Source organism: Monodon monoceros, unplaced genomic scaffold, assembly GCF_005190385.1.
Source record: "Monodon monoceros isolate NGI ecotype Baffin Bay Population unplaced genomic scaffold, NGI_Narwhal_1 Super_Scaffold_19, whole genome shotgun sequence".
Lineage (NCBI taxonomy): Eukaryota > Metazoa > Chordata > Mammalia > Artiodactyla > Monodontidae > Monodon > Monodon monoceros.
This window is the reverse complement of record NW_021703775.1, coordinates 32,234,189-32,250,131: the sequence shown is the minus strand read 5'-3', so window position 1 is coordinate 32,250,131 and position 15,943 is coordinate 32,234,189.

The following is a 15,943-nucleotide window of genomic DNA, read 5'->3' as shown; positions in this document are numbered from 1 at the left end:
TTGAGAAAATTGTTGGCTGTACAAAACTCAGGTTTGAATCCAGCATACTCTTTATTTATAACTGATTACTATGAGGTTAAGAGAAAGGCATCGTGAATAATACTTCTTTCTGCACAGGAAAATATATTCATGAGGAAGAACCAAATAGCCAGTGAATTTGTTCAACTAATTGCTCTTGGATATTTTCTTACCATATAGTGTAACTTTATTAAAGGATAAAGTATTTTACTATTATGGTGACTTTTTTGGTAAAGTTGATCCTATTTTAAGTTTATAAAGATCTGGGGACTCTTTTTGGTAATAAAGGGCAGAAAATTGTTTCCCAAAGATCAATCATTGATTTGGAGAAGAGGCAGGAAAAGAGGGATGAGGGGGAAGAGAGCAATAATAAAATGTGATCTATTATGAATGATAGATTACATTTGCTACGAAACTCCTCCTCAACATGCCATTTAAAGACAACATGTCCCTATATACACTACCAAACGTAAGGTGGATAGCTAGTGGGAAGCAGCTCATAGTACAGGGAGATCAGCTCGGTGCTTTGTGACCACCTGGAGGGGTGGGATAGAGAGGGTGGGAGGGAGGGAGACACAAGAGGGAAGAGATATGGGAACATATGTATATGTATAACTGATTCACTTTGTTATAAAGCAGAAACAAACACACCATTGTAAAGCAATTATACTCCAATAAAGATGTAAAAAATAAAGATAACATGTCCCAGATCACTTTGGTTAGAACAAATCTTTAGGTGATTGAAACGCACAGCTGTTTGTTTGTCTTACAAAAATAGAACAAAATACCAATTCAATCCAAGAAGAAACTTGACTGACAGACAAGGCCAAATGTCCATAGGTCATTAAAGATACTTGTGTTTAACAAAATATAGGTATCCAGAGGTTGATGGCTGAGGTAGCCAGAGGCCTCCAGATAGTTACAATAAGACAATTTATCAACCACAACTCAGGGCCTGAGTGTCTTAAAATAATGAGCTTTGGAGTCCTAATCTTATGTGGTAGCCTCTACAAGGCATAAACATCTTACTTTATTACTGGATGGCCTTTTTTTCAATTGTGGTTTCAGTTGATTTGTGATCATTTAATTCACTGTGAGCTTGAGAATGTATTCGTCAGATAACCAAGGAGAGAGTCTTAGAAGGGTTTGTATGTATTTGCCGCTAATATCTGCTTAACCAACCATACATGCCTCAACAACCTTCAAACTGGTTGGTACTTGAATAAAATGAATCTTGCGTTAAAACAGATTAAGAAAAAGTTTTAAACCCCACACCATCTGTGATGGTGACAGAGTAGGACCCATCTTCATTTTAGGCTGAGTGTATTATCGATTTCGGTCAGGATATTTTGCATGCATTTTATGGACTGTGGGATCAGGGAACAGAATGGTATTAATGGCACCATTAAGGTAAAATGAGCATGTTGAAGTTCAAGCTTCACCCCTAATAAAGTAGCTGAGAGGATTCCTTCCCTTGGTTGCCACTGAGAATCAACAGCAAGTGATGGTCATAAGTTAACAAGCTAATATTTCATCCATGGATACCGCAGCATTAATGGCTAGATATGCCAGTTGTGGGAAGAAGCACATGTGCAGCTATTTGCCCGACACAACTTCTGCTGTCATGGCCTATTAAAACCGGTTTACATGTGCATGTCGAATTTGATGAATATGTATGTGACCCTTTTCAGAGCCATCAGTCATTGGGCTACAGCCCCTATGGCAGGAAAAACAGCACCTCTCATTAAACACAGCATGAGTTACAGGCATGTTATGTTAATATTTCTTCAGAACTTTAGGGGGTTTTCTTCTTGTTCTAATAAATCCTTGTGAAGAAAATAATTTAAAAGTATAATTGATTTAAAAAAAGAACAAAATAAAAAACCCTTTTTCTCATTTTCCCCTTAAATATTTTATTTGGTGTGGGAGTTTTGGAAGGCTCTTTCCTCAGGAAGTTGTAGGACAAGCTTATGAATCGTGCTTTGTATCACTCACTTGGGACTCCCGAGGCAAGCCCCCTCCTCAGCTGGAAGTTCAGCATGGCTAAATGAGAGACCTCCCTGCGTGGAACTCGAAAACTCCTGAAAGACAGGGCTGTCTCTGAACTTTTGGAATATAATGAATCATCTGTTAACTCACAATTCTTACCAATGGGTCTGACACATTGTCAGTGTTCAACCAATGATTGTTATTATTATTACTATTATATTTAAGTCATGAAGTTTAAACAATCTTTGTACTAGGGAGTATAAGAGCCTTTTAAAAAAATTTTATTGAAGTATAGTTGATTCACAATGTTGGGCTAATTTCCACTATACAGCAAAGTGATTCAGCTATACATATATATCCATTCTTTTTCATATTCTTTTCTATTACTGTTTATCACAGGATATTGAATATAGCTCCTTCTGCTGTACAGTAGGAGCCTGTTGTTTGTCCATCCTATATATAATAGTTTGCATATGCTAATAAGAGCCTTTCTGATGATTCTTTTCAAAATACGTAGAGTGAAAAATCATGAGAGTTCATATTAAGTAAATGCATACAAGCTATTAAAGCAGTAATTCCATAGGCTATGTTGAAATACCTAGAAAGCTAAACATAGGTCCAATCTGCTCACACAGCCTCCCGACCCCCACTTGTGATAAGGCCTCCAATACTGCCCTTTCCCACCCTACCTCGTTCTCCTGGCCCTTCCATGGTGTCTGGCCAACTAGTTTATAAGGTGTCTGAGAGCAGGGATTATGGTCAATACTCTTCGGCAGCATCTAGCTTAGTGTCTCACATACAGACTTTAATAGGCTTCCTAAATTTATACCCTAATAACTGACCCAGTACTGTCCAGACAGTACTGAGAGAAGAGTGCCCTGAAGGCATATACAGGGGATTTCGATGAGGGAAAGAACATCAATTCACAGAGAAGCCAGCCCACTGGAAGGTGGTAGAAGGTTCCACAAGGACTACCTTGCGAGCCACTGGATCACAGGAACACTGAATTAGGAGTCTGGAGTTTGGGTTCTAATCTTGACCCTTCTTTTGTCTGTCTGGGACACTATGGAACGCAGTCGTTTTGGACCTAAGTTTTCTCACTGGCAAGTAATTGCCAAGGTCCTTAATTAAGATCTAGAGTTTTCTCCACAGAGAATTTCACTCCACTTTCAAAGACTTGGTCTGGGTCTCAGCTACTGTTGAATACCTCAGGATCAGAAAAGATTATTACTTCCTTAACCTTCGATGATAGGTCAGCTCTGTCTGTGAAGCTCTATCTGTGATAGCTCTATCTGTGCAATTCCTCATAAAAGATTACAGAGCTACTCACGTTTCTTTCCCCCTCTTCAGCCCTGCCATCAAAGACCTTAGCATCTAGAGCTGAGTTCCTCAGTGTGCTGTCTTGTAATCATCTCAAACCTTCAGCAGGTGCTCGGGATACCTTTTGAAATTTTTCGTCGTGATCACAGGTCTTCAGGTTGACATCTACAGGCTGGAAAACAAACTGTACAGGAAGTGGGAAAGTGCATTTGCCAAAATAATAGTAGCCAAATTGCATTGAGGAGTTACCATTGGCCAGGCCCTGTTCTAAGTGCTTTACATTTTTGTATTTTATTAACTTACTCAATCTGCCCAACTCCATTATGAGGTCAGTGCTGTTATTATGCTTCCTTGACAAAGAGAGAGAACTGAGATGCAAAGAGGATTTTTAAAAATCGCCCTCAGTCCTCCAGAGCTGGTAAGGGAAGAAGGCTGGATTCAAATTCACTCAGGCAGTCTGGCTCCCGAACTTGGTTTTTTTGCCATTATGTCTCAGCATGTGTCAAACTTTCCCTCCCAGGTGGGCACCCCCTCAGGATAATAGATTTGGAGGCAGATGGAACAACATCCTCTAAAATAGAAAGCCACAGACTCAAATGAAAACATATAAAACAGACTTGTTTCTCATCCAGCTCCAGCTCTGCTGTGGATGCCAGGTTTTATTAGCATAGTGGGCCATGGAGATGAGTGGCTAAAAATGTTAGGAATTCTCTGCCTCTGTACAAGAGGCCAGTCTCATTGGGACTTGTGTCTCCAGCCTGAGGTAGGATCCTGAAGATGCCATTTGGAGCGCTTAGGTGGAAGGCTCTGTCCCAGGATCTATGCCATCACTCTTGCACCACTTGAGAGGCCCCCAGCTGGCTAAACAGCAGGCTCCATAGCTGGAGCCATCTCCACTTCTCTGTATAAATCTAGCACTAGGGCTGCCAACAGACAGTGTTGGATAAAGTCTATTCTGTTCCCTGCCAACCAAATGGCCCCACAGCATAAGGTTCCAAGTTTTCTCAATCTCATAAAACATGGCTGAATGAGGCAGTGGTGCCATGAAATTTGCATCTGTCTTGTGCACCTGACACTTCCCATCATGATGATGGAGTGCTTCCCTCATGTCTGGAGCACTCTGGGCTCTTGGGGAGAACAGGGAAGCAGGGTGAAGGTTGGTGGTGGGGCAAGCTAATCAAAGCCAGGAAGAAGAGTAAATCTGTAGGCACGAAGGATGGGAAACATGGTATGGGAGGAGTGGAGAGCTGGGGGCTGGGGGAGAACAGTGACCTTAGATAAAAGAGCATTCCAGGGCCCCTTGTGCATTCAGGCCATCAGTCATCTCTGCTTTTCAGGGGCAGCCTTTCTGTTGACCTCCAGGCCCTGGCATGCAGCATCCTTCTAACTGCCCCAGGGAAGCTGATCCCTCCCCTCGTAGCCCACCATTGTGTGCATGCTTAGAGCAAGCCTGCAAGAAAATTAACCTATAGGGTCTACAGGTTGGAATGAAATAGTTTCATTGCATTTTGTGTTAAGACTCTTTGAAAGGGGCAGGAGGTGGGGAAGATGTTAGAGTTTCTGCTGGGGGTGAGAAAAAAGAAGAAAACGAGTTGCACTCAAGGAAAAGTTCTCTTATCTGCCTCTTTGTTCGTCTTGCTTAAAAGTCCTCAACTTCATTCCAGAAAAAAAGTTATAAAAGCATAGTAACTAAAGAGTTTGGATTCTAGAGCAGAGGGTTGAGGTTCAAATCCCAGATCAACCATTTACTGGTGTCCAAGGTTCTGTCTTTCTTTGCCTCTGTTTCTTCATTTATAAAACAGGGATAATTAGAGGAAGTATTTCATGTTGTTGTTTGAGGTTAAATGAGATGATGTATGGTACATATTTGGTTCAGTGCCAAGTGGACAGTAAGTGCTCCACAGATGTTGGTTAATAACCCGACCTCAAGGCTTTGGAGGGATACTGACTGTTTTCAGAAGACAGACAGAAACCATGAATCTCAAGGCCCTCAGGCATTCAGTTGTAACTGTGCCATGAAATTCAGTGCCTGTAGTATCTACTTTTCAATGTCTAAGTAAGATCCTTTCTTTCTCTGAATAACTATGGGTTGGTAGAATGCCATCTTTTGAATTTTATATACTTTTTCTGTAGCTCTCTTGTTGATTCCTATCTGTTAGTCACAGTTTTCCCAATTAGATCTGAACTTTTGAGGATCAAATTCCATGACTGTCCTCATCCTTTGACTCTTTCTCAGAGATTAAATGTGAAGTGGGTATTTATGATATTCCTCTTGACTAAAAGTTCTGGCCTATAATCTCCTCATATGGCTTTATGGATTGTGGGCTTAAAGTTTACTGTGTACTTGGTAATCTAGGGCCAGGCCATATTCCTGTAGTCAGTGAAAGTCTGATAACTGTTCTTTGACTATCACCACCCTGATCCAATCCACCATTCCAAATGCTCCTGCATTGGGTTGTCTCTTCCACCTCTGGAATCTGAGAACTTCTCCTTGGTTATTTTAGAATACATCACATCAAAGAGAGCATGACCAAATGAGAGTATTATCCATCACAGCTGACAAGCAGAAGTGGGGAGAGGGTAATATGCAGAAACCCTAAAGGCATTACTGGCAAAGCTCTTGTCCTCCCAGATTTTATTAGCAGAAGTAGATAAAAGTACCTCCTTTTGGTGAGAAAGCCAAATTAAAATATTGAAAATGGGTTTTGAAAGTGCATCATTTTACTGGATCCTTAATTCATTTACTCACTTTTCTGCCAAACATTTGTTGCCTTCTTATTTGTGTTACACATGGTTCTGTTCAATTTTTAAGCTTCTTTTATCTTCCAGGAATATATATATATATATATATATATATATATATATATATAAAGTTATATTTTACAGCCTTTGAGCTGGTTCGGTGAATACCAATAAATAAACGAACAAGTAAGTAAATAAATAAATTAAATAAAGCCATCTTTGTCGGATAGCCATGCTCAGCTCCTAAGTTCCAAATTTTGTGTGTGATATAAAGCCAGAAGTGGCAGGCAAATCTCTTCTGAAGTATAAGTGCTAACAACTACTTTGCCTGTTTTCACATTGTTTAGAAAAGTCTTCTCTTTTCTTTGGGAAGAATACAAAGTGAATCTGACATTACTCAGAAAAAGAATAAACCAAATTTGTCATGAAGACTGCAGGGCTGAAAGACACAAATCAGCCATTTCTTTGAAAGTCAGGAAGTATCTAGTTTATACCATTAGCTGATGCAGAAATAAAAGACAATTGGTGACGAAATATACAGCCGAGGAAAGTCCTCATGTTTCAGTCTTCAAAGTTACTTCCAAAGCAGTCCCTGATCCACAAATATAATTTTGAAGTGATATTATATATCTATCAGCAAAAACTAAAGGAACATTAATTTGAAGATATTTTCATTCTAGAAATATATGTGTCGGTTTTGTGTGTGTAGAAGCATACATGTATGTATGTATACACATATGTATATTCATATGTACATAAATTAGATATAAACATTAATGCTAAAGTTAAATAATATTGAAATAGCATAGAACATTATTGTTTCAATGTCATCCATTTATAATTTTTAAACCTTTCTGATTTCAAATCCAGAGCCTAAATTATAATTATAACAGAGGATAAATTTTATACCAGTATTAAAAAACTATAATTTAAGATAAGGCTTTGTGGGCAAAGCTGGAAGAGTTAGAAGTTATTCAATCCTCTCTTGAGAATATACACTTATTGCCGTTCTCGTGAATTAGACTGATTTCAAACAGAAACCTGTTAGAAGATATAATGAAAGAAAATGTCCCATTTATAAGAGTAATGAATATGGTAAAATACCAAGGAATAAACATAACAATAAGAGACAGTCCTATGTGAAGACACATTTATTTATTTATTTTTTTTGCGGTATGCGGGCCTCTCACTGTTGTGGCCTCTCCCGTTGCGGAGCACAGGCTCTGGACATGCAGGCTCAGTGGCCATGGCTCACGGGCCTAGCGGCTCCGCGGCATGTGGAAGCTTCTCGGATCGGGGCATGAACCCGTGTCCCCTGCATTGGCAGGTGGCCTCTCAACCACGGCGCCACCAGGGAAGCCCCCTTGAAGACACGTTTTAAGTCTTATTAACAGCTGAAATAGAAGACTTGAACAAACAAAAAGGCACAGCATATTCTTGAGTAGAAAGATTCGACATCATAAAGATATAAATTTTCTCTAAGTTAATTTCTAAATTTAATTTGATCCCAGTAACAAAGAAAGAAAGTTTTCTTTTACCTAACAAGCTGACTCTAAAGTTCATGTGAAAAAAAGAACAAGAATAACAATGAAAACTGTGAAAAAGAAGAGACATGAGGGCAGACTAGGCCTATCAATAAATGTTAAAACAGATTCAAAAAAGTAAACAGACTCAAAAACCAAAATAGTGTGATGGTGGGATATGATTAGAGAGACAAAACAATGAGCCAAATAGAAAGTTCAGTAAAAATTCCAAACATGTATAGAATTTAATATATGATTCAAGATGGCATCTTAAATAGTGAGGAAAAGAAAGACGGTACAATAAATGATGTTAGAGCAATCGAAGAGTCCAATGAGAAAAGTAACTTGGACCTATACCTCACACTTTACATCATGATGAATTCAAAATTGATTGAAGGTTTATTTAAATGATAATAATGAAGCCATAAAAGTTCTAGGAAGAAACATAAGGAAATTTCTTTATAATCTTAAATTATGGGAGGCATTTCTATCTATGACCCACAATCTAAAACCATAAAAGATATTGATAGTTTGGGTTATGTAACGTACAAAAAATGTATTTAGGGCAAAAAAAGACTAGACTATCTAGAAACAAATTTAACCAAGGAAGTGAAAAACTTATACACTAAAAACCAGAAATCATTGATGAAAAAATGAAAGAAGTCCTAAACAAATGGGAAGACATGTTGTATTTATGGATTGAAAAACTTAATATTTTTGAGATGACAATACTCCTCAAAAGAATCTACTGATTCAGTACAATCCCTACCAAAATTCCAACGGTCTTTTTTGCAGAAATGGAAAAGATGACCCTTAAATTGATATGGAATTACAATGGGCTCTGAATAGCCAAAACAATATTGAAAAAGAAGATCAAAGTTGGAGGACTCATACTTCTGAATTTCAAAACTTCCTGCAAAGCTACAGTAATCAAAACAGTGTGGTACTGGCATAAGGATACAGATATAGACCAATGAACGAGAATTGAGAGTCCAGAAATAAATCCAAGCTTCTGTGGCCAATAGATTTTTGGCAAGAGTTGATCTTTCAGCAGGGAAAGAGTAATCTCTTCAGCAAGTGGTACTGGATCAACTGGGTATCTATATGCAAATGAATGAAGTTGGATCTCTACCATGTTATATGTGAAATGGATTGATGACCAAAATATAAGAACTAAAACTATTAAATTCCTGGAAGAAAACGTAGGGGAAAATCTTTGGTGCTTCAAGTTTTGGTCTTGTAAGGATACCATTAAGAAAGTGAAAAGACAACCTATAGAATGGAAGAAAATATTTGTAAATCATATATAATAAGGGTTTAGTGTCTGGAACACATTAAAAAAATCCCACAACTCAAAAACACAAATAAAAGAATCCCAAGTAAAAAGTGGGCAAAGATTTTAGTAGGCAATTTTCCAATTAAAAATATATTAATAATGGGAGTTCCCTGGCTGTCCAATGGTTAGGACTCAACGCTTTCACTGCCATGGTCGGGGTTCAATCCCTAGTTGGGGAGCTAAGATCCTGCAAGCCAAGCAGCACAGCCGATACATACTCATACACACACACACACACACACACACACACACACTAATAATCAACAATCACATGAAAAGATGTTCAACATTATTGGTCATTAGGGAAATGCAAATCAAAACCACAATGAGATATCACTCCGTACCCACTAAGATGGCTATAAAAATAAAAAAAACAAAAACAAAACAAACAAAAGAATAAAATAACAAGTGTTGGTGAGGATATGGAGAAATTGAAACCCTCATAAATTTCTGGTGAGAATATAAAGTGGTACAGCCACAGTGGGAAATAGCTTGGCAGTTTCTCAAAAACCTAAACATACAATTACCATATGATCCAACCCAAGTGCCATCAAGGAATACTGGATAACAAAATGTGGTTTATACATATGATAGAATATTACTCAGCTGTTAAAAGGAGTGAAATACAGATACATGCTACAGCATGGATGAATCCCCAAAATATTATGATAATTGAAAGAATCCAGACATCAAAGTCCCATTTTGTAGGATTCCATTTATATGAAATACCCAGAATAGGTAAATCCATAGAGGTGGAAAGCAGATTGGTGGTTGCCAGAGGCTGGGAAGACAGGGGAATGGTCAATGACTGCATAATGAGGATGAGATTGTGGCAGGTGGTTGATAAAAAGGTACTGGAACTAAAGAGAGGTGCACAACACTGTGAATTTATTAAATGGCACTAAATTTTACACTTTAAAACGGTTAATTTTATGGTTACATGAATTTCACCTCAACAAAAAAACTTTGGTAAAGGAAATTAGCATAAATTATGGACCTCAGTTAACAATATTGTATCAATTGTCGGTTCGTTAATTGTGACAAATGTGGCATAAGATGTTAGTAATCAGGGAAACTGGGTGTGAGGTGTGTGGGAATTCTATCTTTGTGATTTTCTGTAAATCTAAAACGATTCTAAGTTAAAAGGTTAATTTTTTAGATGAAAAGAGAAAAAACAAAGTTAAAAGACAAGTGACAAACTCAGAAAAGATATATGCAACTCATTTGATCAACAAAGGATTATTTTTTCTACTTTTAAGGGCTCCTAAAAATTAAGAGAATGTTCACGTATCCACTAGGAAGAGGGGAAAAAGAAAGTTGATCAAAAGTTAAACACAATTGTCTCTTAAATATATAAAGAAATGTTAGCTTCTCTCATGAAAAGAAAGATGCACATTAAAAACTACCCTGTAGTGACAACATTTTTAATCACTAGAATGAAAAAAATATAAAAGTTTGACAAAGTACTCTTTGGTAAGGCTGTGTGGAAACAGGCACTTATGATACTATGTATATAAACTGTATAACTCTATGCAGGATAATTTATTGATATATCAAAATTACAAATGAATATCCCCACTGACCCAGAAATTTCACAACGGTAATCTATGTTACAAATATACGTATACATGTAAGAAATGACATATGCCAAGTTTACCCATTTCAGTGATATTTTTTAATGGCAAATGACTTAAATAAACCCCAAAATCCATAAATAGGTGCTGAGCAAATATTATTTATGGTACATCCATATAATGACATATTATGCAGCTTTAAGAAAGAATAAAGCAATTCTCTATGTATGACATAGAAAGATTTCAAGAATTATTGATAAGTGAAAACAGTAGAACAGTATGTATCAATGCTAATTTTTCTTTAAAAAAGGGAAAGAGGCAGAAAAACTACAAATACATTTGTATTTATTTATATATGTGACAAGCAACTCTAAAAGATATACAATAACAGTGGAGGAGGGGCAGTGTTCTTTGGATGAATAGGGAAGCAATGAGTCGATTGGGTGGGAGGAAAGCATTTGATTGAACACCTTCATATATATAATCACATGAAAGTATTACCTACTTAAAATTTAAAAATATTTAAGTGATGAAGCCAAAAAGAACTTCTAATGTACATATTGATGGAGACTTTCTTAGCTAAAGGAAAACATGCAACAAAGTCATTTCATCAAAAACCTCTAGTTTGACAAACTCCCCCAAGAATTTGTGTTTTCTTTGGCCTTGGAAACCAGGACCATGGGTTTCTCAGGGAGTGTTGCTGGGCTAGTCCCGTCATTCAGGTGTTATGCCCTCCTCGGGCTCTGCCCTCTCTGTTATGTTCCCTGCTCCATCTCCAGTGCCCAGAACTCAGTCTGACACCAACTAAGTGCTAATGAGCACTTACTGGATAATTGAATTCAGGAAACTTTACTACTGTGCACATGATTTTAGTTGTTAAGTACGGAGTCCAGGGAGAATGAGAAAGAATATTTTTTCAAAAAAAACAAAATGTTCACTCTAACTTGACAACAGTTTTTAACCTAAAAACAGACAGAAAATCTTTTTCATCCACTAGAAATCAAATGTCACTCCTTGGGTTGGTTATAGAAAACACTGTCTGACTATCCAGGACCTGCCAAAATCCCAAATTCTGATTTCTACTTGCAGGACAGAGGAACTACTTGTATTTTTGGGGGGGGGGGTTCCCTTTAAATGTGTCTTATGTCTGGGGCAGGAAAAAACTACAATTGGAGGAAGATGTTGACTGTATCTTGGGGGAGGAGCAGGTGAAGAAGGATTGATTCTACTGGGTGTTTTTTTCTTTCCCTGCATGGAGGTATTTTGCTTTTTTAAAGAAACTAATATTTGAACAAGTTTGAATGTATTCTTCAAGCCCTTAGGAATTTGGTCTGAGCACATCATAATATGAAATTAGAACTAAAACAGAAACAAAACAGCCGTAGGACTTCCAACATGAGGATTAAAAAAAAAATAGAAAGAGGAGAAATGTATTTGCACTTGGTCTACAATTCCATTTCTAATAAAAGTCTATGACTGTAACTCATAAATCTCTCTCCCTGTCAAATGCCAAGAGAGTACCTTTGGATTTGACTTTTAAGCTGTCTTATGATTCACCACTGGGTCGAGAGATGACCATAAACAATTTTTAAAAGAATTGGCTTTTATCAATTTTTTCTATAATTTCTTGGTGTTTTGTGGCTAAAGGGTTTACGAAATATTCTACTTTGGGATGAAGAAATGTCTTAAGCTGCATAGCCAGCAATGGAAACAGACTTCTTTTCCTCTCACCATAACTTTCCTTGGTATGGTGAAGGAGTTTGTGTAGGGTTACCTGTATATCTAGGCATCACCCACATCTGCGAGGCAAGAATGTAATGAATTTCTCTAGGGCAATTCAGCTCATTTCATGAGCACTGAACTCATTTGGGGAGTGGAGACAGGGAGAAATGACTATCAAATGTATCTGTCCCTGGTATCCAGTTAAAATAGGTTAAACCAATTTTTCAGGGAATGTTAAAAAACCCCAGCAACATTCACAAGTGGATAGAAATCACTCATCTTGACAAGTGATTACGTAGATTAGGAAAGATGCATGAAATGTTCTGTACTGCTGAGGAATGGGGAATGGGAATAAATTCACTATTGATATAAAGAATAACATGACAGGTGTGTTCTGTTCTTGGTTAACTCTTCAGCACTAGAGTTTAGGCCACACCTTGGTGCTATGCAAAAATGTGGGGGAAAGGTCATGAGAAATGCTCTGAGGGCTCAGGTATTTGGCTTGTCAGAGAAATTCCAAAATACATAAGATTTTCAGGGCTCTTGAAACCGACAGGATATGCTTTTACATTTTTCTCTTAGGTTTTTTATAACTCATCTCAGTAGGACCTTTAAAATAATTTAATTCTTGCCCCTAGTCACACTCTTATGTCTATATTGAAAGAAAGTTGGGGAATAGAAAACATTTCTTTGCCACCTTGACTCTGAAGTTGATCAACTACTCCCACCTTCAACATGTCTTTTCTCTGCGTTCTCTATAGCATTTACGGTCATGCGCTTTAATACTGCCACGTGGTATTTTCTGAGCATGGTCATTGTTTCTTTTCAAGGGTGTTGCCTCTGTCTGGCACTTCCGGGGTCCACTCAAGCTCTGACCCAGGACTGTGTAGACTGTGAGCACTCCAGGACTCCCATTATTTGGGATGATGGCTTACCACTAGCATCATCTTACTGGGGTCTGCATTTAGGTATGATGAACAAGTTTTCAGTAGTAGGGCCAAATATCTCCTGTGAACCAGAAACTTCACATCTCACACTTGTCTTTTTAATGGGCTGTGTATTTGTGTTTAGAAATGTATGCTGTTTGTTGTCTCCTATCAAAGGAATAGATTTTGTATAATTTCTTATGCTGAACAATTTAAAAATGAATGTGAAGCAAAATAAACTATGAGTGAAATCATGATTTAATATTCTGCATACTGTTTTTTAAATAGTGAAGAAAGGAAAAACTAGGAAAGCCATCTACCATCAACTTCTCCAGGAATGCGCCTAGCTCCAGATCCTGCTGGCCTATAGTACGGTTCATAAAATGCTGCTCATTGGGAGCCATTGTTCTTACTTTGAGCTCCATAAATGACCTTCAGGGGATCCCTGCACATCCTGGAAATGTTTGCAAAACTTTGTGTGTATATACACTTTACTAAGGAAGGGCAGGCACTATTATATCATGTTCTCAAAGAGGTCAATGACCCTAAAATATTAAGAGCATCAATTTAGAATCTCACAAGCTACTTGCAAATAATTTTAGATGAATCTCATCGCTTAATTTTAGAAGAGTGAAAATAAATATTATAAGTTATTTATTCATTCATTTAGTATATACTCATGGAGTATTTTCAAATGCCAAGTACAGTCCAAGGTGTTAGCGAGATAAAGATGGGTAATCTCATAGGAAGGAAATGGTGGAAGCATTTCCTGAATAAAGACAACCAAACAGAATTATGTTGAGGGTGACTGTCCTTTAAGTTTTCTGACACTAATTTGACACTAGGTTCTTTTGAAGGTTGGTTATCACTGCTAGTATATGCTTTTAATTGAGTTACCATAATAACTATAACTCACTTCAATTAACATTAACTTCTATTGTGGCAGATATAATTAAGAATACATATGTGACTATTTCTGCCTTTTATAATGAGCTTTCATAGTAATCACTATTGGAACTACGGTATTAAGCATAATTACTAAGTATTCTACTAGAACATAGAATTACTTTATAATTATATGATATTTTCCTAAGCATAAGGCATGTAGTTACTTTGGAAGTAAAGCACAAGAGTGGCATTCAGCAATCCATTACATAATTGATGAAATCTTGCTAATAAATGTGAGTTAACATCCATAAACTCTGCGCATTTTAAATTCCAAAATAAAGCCAGCCATCAGTCTCTTTTTGAAAAGGAGAAAACCTTATTTAAAGACCCTAATTCCAAGGGGGAAAAAATGTCTAAACACAAATCATTTTGTTTTGGAGTCCAGAAACAAAGTCGATGACGTTAACTGTATCCATTGAAAAGCAAGTGTATGTTTAATACACAACATTTTGGTGGATGGAAGCTTTCTCATAGAAGCTTTGGGATGTGTTTTCTAATATATATTTTCCGCTATAAAATTGTATTTTCTAGAAAATGCAGAACTTACATTAAAGAAGAAAGAAAGAAGAATTCTTGGGGGAAATAGAGTTTCCTCAGGGTCTGGGACTTAGTACTTAACAGATAATTCCAAAATACTATAGCAATCCATAAGGCAGGAAAAAATAAAGCAGCAGATAGCAATGGCCCATGTTGAGTGGCATAGAGAATTAGATAACCAAAATTATTTAGTAAGGTATATTAATTTCCTAGGGCTGCCATAACAAATTCCACAAACTTGGTAGCTTTAAACAACAGAAATGTATTCTGTCATAATTCTGGAAGCCAGAACTCAAAAATGAAGGTGTTGGCAAGGTTGGCTCCTTTTTGGAGGCTCTGAGGAAGAATCTGTCCCATGCCTCTGGCTTCTGGTGGCTGTGGGCAATCCTTAATGTTTATTGGCTTAATGACACATCCCTCCAATCTCTGTTTCTGTCTACACATGGCCTTCTTCCCTGGGTCTGTCTGTGTCTCCTCCTTTTCTTCCTCTTATCCAGACACCGTCATTGGATTTAGAGTCCACTCTGATCTAGGGTGATCTCATCTTGAGATCTTTAGTTTAATTACATCTTTAAAGACTCCTATTCCAAATAAGATCACATCTTCCACATATCTTTTGGGTTACACAGTCAACCCACGACATAATATATTAATGTAAATATAACATTTCAAAGGAATCAGTGAGGTGAGAAGTCAAAATAAGGCTAAGGCCTTAGCAATGGAGATCTTAGACCTGAAAATGATCTCCCGAGGCAATGCAGGAATCCTCCAGCCATTCAACTTGTAGGAAATTATCAACACTTAACAGGAAAAAAACAATGAAAGTCAGGGAAGCAAAATAATTTGACAAGTTATGATCACCCAGGAAGTGATAAAAAGAGCCAGAATGGAAGTACTTTTTTCACACCACCTTATTCAGTAGAGAAAGGGGAACTTAAAGGTGACCTTAGGGGTAGGTCAAAGAGGAAAGAGGGGAAGAAACCTGAGAATATGGTAGGAGAAGGAAAATGGGCTTGATTTGATGGCATTCCTTGTCTGGCCACTTTAATATCTCCATGTTATTATAGCCACGACTTTATTTCATTCCTCCAATTACCATTTTTGTCTGCACTCATCTTATCACTGTCCATTTAACCCCAAGAATAGTGTTAAATAAATATTTTTGAGTCATCACGAACTAAATTGATTCATTTATAGGTGGGTGCCTTGGGACCCTGCCTAGGTTAGGTTGATGTATGGGTAATTCATGTGTCACGGGATTTGTTTTGAAAGTGTGTATATCAATTTCCGAGTTCAGCACATTGATTA